This window comes from Mytilus californianus, unplaced genomic scaffold (assembly GCF_021869535.1).
Source record: "Mytilus californianus isolate M0D057914Y unplaced genomic scaffold, xbMytCali1.0.p SCAF_8, whole genome shotgun sequence".
Lineage (NCBI taxonomy): Eukaryota > Metazoa > Mollusca > Bivalvia > Mytilida > Mytilidae > Mytilus > Mytilus californianus.
Genome location: NW_026262734.1, coordinates 61,688,546 through 61,696,539, shown reverse-complemented (window position 1 = coordinate 61,696,539; position 7,994 = coordinate 61,688,546). Strand labels below are relative to the sequence as shown.

Genomic DNA, 7,994 nt, shown 5'->3' with positions numbered 1-7,994 from the left:
ATGAATGTGTTTATGTAGATAACAATAATATTTAGTTTGCTTTTAATTTACTGATAACAAAATCAATATAAGTACCAACAAAAACAATATTTAATGATCTAATTACAGTGTTGAATTAGTAGCCTTTTAGAATAAGTTTATTTAAAGGATCGATAAAGTTTATTAGATATTTTATAAGGAAAAACATATCTTATAAACTGTATAAGATATCTTACAAAGTTTATTAGATATCTTGAAGTTAGAATAGATAAAAAAAACTGCTTACCATAAATTAGTCAGGAATATGACAGTTGTTGTCCATTCGTTTGATGTGTTTTGTCATTTGATTTTGCCATGTGATTAGGGACTTTCCGATTGAATTTTCCTCGGAGTTCAGTATTTTTGTGATTTTACTTTTTGTTTAGCATTGGGTTAAATTAGTACAAGACACATTAAATAACAAATTGCATAATTTTTACATAACATGTTGAACCTCATATTTGTTTATTTATTAAACCATTAAAGTCTGTCTTATTTATTATCCAATGTCGCTAATTATTTTCAATTTAATACAACAATTCCATATTTTTTTTAATTATTTCAGAATAGAAATTCCTGATCATATTTCATGTAAACTATAATACCTTTCCATTTATTTGATGAAATTTGAATCAATTCATATGCAATCCATATTGTAGTGATCTAAAAATTAAATTAGATTTATAAATGTAGGACAATATTGATTTTTCTTTTTAACTTTTCTTGGAAATATTAAATTTTGTTGATTAAAACGTAATTCATCTGTAGCCAAATGTTACAGACTAGAGATATATGAAACAAAATCAATACAAAAAATCTGCATGAGTGTTTTATTCTTTTCTGTTATTTCGACGTAGCGTAAAATGAATCTATTGGTTTTGTTCCTATTGGCTTCTAATCTTGGTTTATGTTTAAATACAGCTATCAGTAAGTTTGTTTATTCTTATTTCGATTATTACCAAAGATCTTTTTTTTATATTAAAGTGATACGTCTGTTTTGCAATTTGTGTGTTATGAATTTGTAATTGGCGCACTTGGAGATATTCCAATAACAGTGCGTTAGTTGCACTTAAATGGGAATATATATGTGCACATTGTTTATGCTTTAACAGAAAAAAGCAACTGTTTCATTACTATATGAGAGACAAAATACTTTGAGAGCTTCATAATAATATATTCAAAAGTTTAGAAAACTTTCTAATTTGCCAAAAAAAAAAATTGGCATATAAGTAAAGGGCGTCCTGTAAATCAAACGCCAAGCACGTGTTCTCTTGCTTCAGTTGTTTGTAAAATACCATTTGATCCCTGCCTCAATCACATTTTAGACAATTTCACCACTAACTAGTAGTGTACTTAACTGTACAATACATCAGGTTTTTTTGTACCATTTCACTTACACTTCATAATGTTCATGAAACTAAATTTAGAACTAAATAAAGGTAAATACATTTTGTTTTTGTAATCAGGATTGATACTATGATGTTTGTCTGTATATAAATTCGCATTTCATCATTCGATGACTGGTTAAAATAACATGTATGATATAATTTGAGTACGTACATTTTATATATTACGTAAGGAGATAGATAAAAAAAACATGTTGTCATCCTTGTATTTCTCCTAATCCTGTAGTAATACCTATGCTACTTGTGAAAAGTTCCTTTTGGCAGCGCAGGATGTGTAAATACAAAGCCACGCCACGTCGGAATTGGGTCGTTACCTCCAATGCCAAGTGACAGCATAATGCCTCACACTCTACACGTTAAAGAGCCCTCCAACAAGTCTGTTAAGGGTCCGTATGCGACTTGTTAGTTTCGGATCCTATCCAACATAGTTGTAAAATATTTTATTTCCCGCCAAGTTGTCCCTTATGTATTTTTTCAAGAATTCATTTCATACATTGTTTGAAAAAAGAAAGAAAAACTCTTGCGTATGCTTATGGCATAAATTGTTTAAGTAGTCGGGTACAGTGTTTATTTATTTATAAAATTGTCATCATAGTAACCTACAAATGGCCCATATATAGAAATTAATTACTGCTTACAATTATTTATTATAGTATGTTTCCTTAATTTGAAGAACAACCGCTCCGTTCCACAGAAGTTACAAATTTGTACTGGGGCACTGTGTTATAACCACATGGTTATAACATTTTTGTCTTTCACTTGGTCATGACTGACAACCGAGTACTAGCTGTTATTCCAGTTTGGTTATTTTTTACCACTAGCCCTTACTTTTGAGCCCAAACCTTTCTAAAGTATCTAAGTTAACGACCTATAAAAGTTGTTTTTTAAATGGGATTTGCGTTATTTAAGTGATATCCCTGTTTGTCTAGAGTTCCACTTTATAAAACGTTTAGTTTTAAAAGCAAACTTTTAAATTAGTTTATGAAAATTGTGGTAACCGGTTTTCCCTTTTGATAAAATTGTTTTTCTCGTCTGAGGAAGTGATACTATTAACATGTGATTCCTGCAATTATTCTTGTTTATTTTAATTACTGTGAAGTTACATTGAAATAAAAATAGAAAGTTTGCATTGCTTTCCATGTACGAACAGTTTAATTGACGTGCTTGTTGTGAGAAAAGTTTAGAAACAGATGAATATTTTGTACAATTTATTTTAAAGGAAAATCAAGTTTCATCGGTGGTCCAATGATGGACCGAGGGTACTGTAAGTATATTTAATGAAAAGATAAAATGGTTTCTTCGATTCAATGTTCTAAAAATTTGTTTTAAAATAGGGATATCTCAGATAAGAGTAAATTTACTTATTTTTTATGTATCTTGAAAAAGTGTACGGCGACTTATTTTTTTTTTTTCATTCAAGAAACATATATTATAAGAGCTATTCCATAACCTATTTTAAATTTATATCGTTAAGTTTTCTTTCTTTCGCAAAAATGTGCTTTTTCCATCATGTTTATTCCTTACAAAATTTGACAATTTTTTTCCAACTTGAAAAATAGCTTGGTGGTCCATTCATTTTGTTTGCTATTTGCTGGCAAAGAATTTACCTCATTTTTGTATCTATAGATGTTTTTACAATAATTAGTATATGTACGCTAAAACATTTGTTACAGCATGCTAGTTACATGTTAGCTATTCTTATTTAGTTATCTAACATCTTGGTTCGTTGGTATTTGTCTTTCATGGATATCAACATACTTTTATAAAGGAATTTTTAAGACATACAGGTAGAGAGAAATAAAATTTCAATTTTCTAATTGAGTATAATAACTGAACCATGCAAATATTTGATTCGTTTTGTTTAACTCTATTCTAACATATGATTTACTGTTAATCCTTCCTGAAAACCAGAGTTCAAGCCCACTTTTTATGTGGTTCGTGTTGCTCAATCTATTGTTTGCCTTTTGCATTTGTTGCCTGTCAAGGCGGGTGTTTGCCAATGAGGTGCTTGGTTTGACCTCTTGACGTATTCTGTATAAAATCCAATGTTGTATAGGGATGCCAATAAGACACCTATCCACCAAAGATCAAATTCTAGTAATGATGATGCAAGTTATTATAGGCTTCCGTATAGTTTTCACGTAATCGCAGGGTAAACAATAAAAGGCCCTAACATGACAAAATGTAAATACTATTCAAACAAGAAAACCAACGGCCTAATTATTTATGTGAAAAAAATAAAGACACAACTATCATCATGACAGATAACAAACGACGACAGCCACTGAATTACAGGATACTGTGGGGTTAAATACATTTTGGAGTTCTCAGTCCTCCTTTTAACTAGGACAGTGGCATAACAGCACAAAAACAAACTTTAAAAATTCAGTTGAAAAGGGCTTGGTATGTATCATTTTGGTTTTTTTGTTAAGTGTTTAACGCCACTTCCAGCTACCTTCGTTAAATTATGGCTGCCCGTTTTTAATAGTTGAGGAAGTCGGAGTACCGCAGGAACCACCAGTCTTCGGTAGAAAAACAGGCCCTAACCAATTAAAACACTGCGGTGCTACGATCACCGATGACCCGTCCTTTTGTATAGTTATGAAAGGATAGTTTCTTTGCATTTAAAATTTATCTTGGTTTTGAAGGGTCTCCCGTATCAATTTTTCGAAATGCCTATTCAAAAAAATATAAGACGTTTTGAAATAAATCATGGTGAAGGTATAGCAAAACTTAATTGATTATTGAATACAGTCATCTCAGATACGTTAAAACCATGCTAAGACAATAACACCCACGAATAATTACTGACATCAAGTGCTCCGTAATTGTATTGGACAACCATAATGATTTTAATCAATGACAGAAACAGTTCGACTATTCCAACGTTGAGGCGGACAACACGGCAAAAATCCTCAGGTCAATGGATAAAATGTTTAATAAATAGTAGTTTATTAAGAAATATTTTAAACCTTTCATATATAAAAAAAATACATTCAGAACTGTGTTTTACTTACGCCTCAATATTGAGGGGATGTGTTTAGGTTTGTATCTGTTTATTCAGTGCATTTTTTTTAAGTATAAAATTATTTTAAACCTATAAAAAAGAATCAAAAGGTATCAAATCGGAACTGTTTACAAAGATATGCATTTTTGTAAACAGAAAAAACACTTAAAACTAAATGTAGCGCATTATGGGTCAAACTTTATTTCATGAGTGATACCAAGTGCTCCGGAACGTTGATTATTCCTGTGTTCTAAGCGACATTCATCGTATTTCCCAAGTTATGCTTCTGGTACATATTCGTTTGTCCAAGATATGGTTTTTATCTTTTATGAGTAAACTGATAATGCTTGATATTTTCTAAAACACTAATAACAGTAATTCTATTTAACAGGGGTAGACAGGCGATGCAGATCTTATAAAGGAGTGTGTATAGAAGTTGACAATCTTTGTGAAGGGAAAGTTATTACAGGATATGGACTATGCCATGGTCGCCATATAAAGAAATGCTGTGCCTACTTTTAATAGGTTGTTCAGAAGCTACTAAAATTTGAAAAATGGAAAATGAATTGCTATATAATGCAAATTAAAAATACGGAATTTTAATTATTTTGTTCATAGTAAACCACTCAACTGGTCACGTGATGACTAATCGATCTCCTCAATTAGGAGAGCCAAGGTAGATTCTCATATGTTTGTTATAGAACTAAGAACCAAATTTATTACAATTTTTTTTTATTTATTTATTTTCTACATTTAAACAGTACCACATTTGTACCAGGGACTCAAACTTGGCGTGAAAATGAAATATATAAATCTAGGCATCATAAATAGCATCCCACATGAAAGGCCGATGATAGAATTCTTTCATAATATTGCTTTTAATTATCTATAATATATATTTTAATCATATTATAAATCCAAAATTAGGTGGAAATGGCACTGGGGGATTTAAGAGGTCTCAAACGTAACCAATTTTAATGGTATTTCCGGCCTTTCTCACTCAAATATGCAAATTAGGTTGTTACAATATATAGCATCAACTTAGAAAAGTATGAAATATTTGTTTAAATCCTTAGACACATAAGAACTGAAAATCAACCTAAGCAGAAAAATTTCAAACCCCTGTTTTTTACAATTTTAACAATATTACATGTTTTTAAGTGAGACAAGGACTTACAAACATTTTAACATGTGATTACGGTATAGTCATTTCCTGTTTCTGAGCGAAATCCAATGATTCACGTGTAAGAGCAAAAACATAACAGCTCTCGAAATAAAGCGACAGGACAATGTGAAAGGTCTTTCTGTAGAATTTTCGTTATCAGCTACATTGTGTAACAAGCTAAATATGCCATGGTCGGTCATTTAGAAAGCTAGATACAGGTTTACAAAATGCAATGATACGATATTATATCCTCGAAACATTAAATTGTGTATTTTTTACTACCCTGGAGGTTAAATTCATATTGAAAAATCTATGAACTGAAATGTTAAAACGTAATTATGTTCCTCCTTTTTTTCTGAGGTTATACTTGACGAAATTCTCTACAGAAATATAAATCATTACATAGTACAATTAATAATATTACACATTTTTTCTCGGATGCGTACGAGCAGAATGACTTCATATTTCGTCAGCAGCTCAACAGTGACAGGTTGTAACTTATGGACACTTTTCAGACCTATTAGACAATTATTTCTTGTTTGTCGATCCTTTGACTTTTTCTTTATGTTGAAATTTAATGGACTCAAAATTTTTCGTCATACTGAACGGAATGACTTTATATTTCGTCATTAGCCCGACAATGATAAGTTTTCAGACCTATGAGACAATTACACGGACATTTTCAAATTTTCAAAAAATTGTTTTCGTTACACTTTTACGCGGTACTACTGACATGACTGAACAGAGTTTAATATTCATATTTATTCAGAAGCTTTGCAGAGATGAGATCTCTCCAGATCTATCAGACACATATTTTCTGATTTCTATACTTTGATCTACGAGAGAGGGTGTGCATAGCACAACGCGTTAATTGTTAATATTATATTAATGTTGTTATTTAGACAACAGTACAAATCCAAAGCGTCTCTGTTACACGTTTGAACGTTTCGTTTTTTGTTTTTTTTATTTGGTCCTTGAAGTTCCCTATAGAACTGCAAACAACACATAAAATATAATGTACCACAACAAATCATAACAAGAGCATTTAATATCGTTTTCAAAGTAATCTAGTTTTATTTTATTTTTTTTTATTTCAGGCTCAACGTGAGATCTTTAAAATTAAAAAGAAGTAGCAGAACTTGATCGATGTCTTCAAAATTCAAATGTACCACATTAAAACTAGTTTTTTTTTCCAAATATTTTATTTAGCCAACGATTCTCTTTACAGTTGCCTATTCAAGGTCAAACTACTTACAACTATTTCTATTGATATCGTTTTTATAGTGACGTTAAATCATTAATATCTCCTCTAGATTGAAGAACTAGGTTTAGAAAACTGAATAATTTCTTCAAAAACTGCAAAAGTCAAAAATCTAGCATGTAGTTTCTTTGACAAACTTTAAATCCGTCTCCTATATTTGTTGGTAAAGTATCATCTAAAAGTTGCATATTTATTATCGTGTCTTTATATATTATCACTGTATATGATTCACAATGGAATACGACAGAAGCTAAAGTACGTTAAAAATTTGGAAAATTTATATACTTGACTGAGTGCTTCCTGCTTAAAATACAGTAGCAAATATTTCTCCCCTGGTTTTAGCAGGCGTTCGGTTTGCTCTGTCTATAACTTCTATGTTGTATTTTGTAGAATGACTTTTTTCGTTATTTGCAATGTCGTTGTCAGCTTATTTTCGAAGTATGAGTTGAAATACCTCTTTGGTATCTTCTGTTTCTTCTTCGTTCACCAAATATAGTTGACCCAATGGTATGTGTATTCTGTGACAAATACAAGAGACTACATATAACCACAAAGAATCATTGCACAAAAGAATCTTCAGTATAACTAACGACCATATCTAGTTGTAAGATATTTTATGAAAAGAGCCCCAGACGTATCTCGCATACATGTTATGCATGTATAATGTTAAGCTACTTGAAAGTTGAGATTTATTATGGCAAAGGAGAGATAATTCAATTTGAACCATGTTCCATTGCCCGTTACAAATGCATTATGTGTACTTTCGTTAGTTACCATCAACAAGACTATTTTGAGGTGAAATGTGTGATATTTAGAGAAAAATCGTTGAAAACTGGAAATGAAGAAAAATTCAGTTGTTAATGGTTAAAACTTTTGAAATTTGATTTTTATAGAAAATAGAACATATAATCTTATGTGTTTGGCATGTAGTCATATAGTTGATAGTATTAATATTTTGTCTGGAAATGAAGAAAAGCTCGTTTATGTATGGTTGTAACTTTTGAAGTGGGATCTTTAAAGAGAACAAAATGTATTATCTTATGTTTATATTATGAAGTCCTATAGTTATTAGTATTAAAACATGGTTATTCTTGTGTAAATTATGTGATTTTTGTGGAAAATTGTGGAAAATGAAAA

At 30.6% G+C, this 7,994-nt stretch overlaps 1 long non-coding RNA gene across 1 annotated transcript; it reads left to right on the top strand.

The window, feature by feature from the left end:
• Window positions 1–800: 800 nt before the first annotated feature.
• On the top strand, window positions 801–6,787 carry LOC127712134 (uncharacterized). Its single transcript, XR_007986957.1, has 4 exons — window positions 801–945; window positions 2,644–2,688; window positions 4,823–4,956; window positions 6,694–6,787. It is a non-coding gene; the product is annotated as an uncharacterized LOC127712134 (long non-coding RNA).
• The last annotated feature ends 1,207 nt before the right edge of the window (window positions 6,788–7,994 follow it).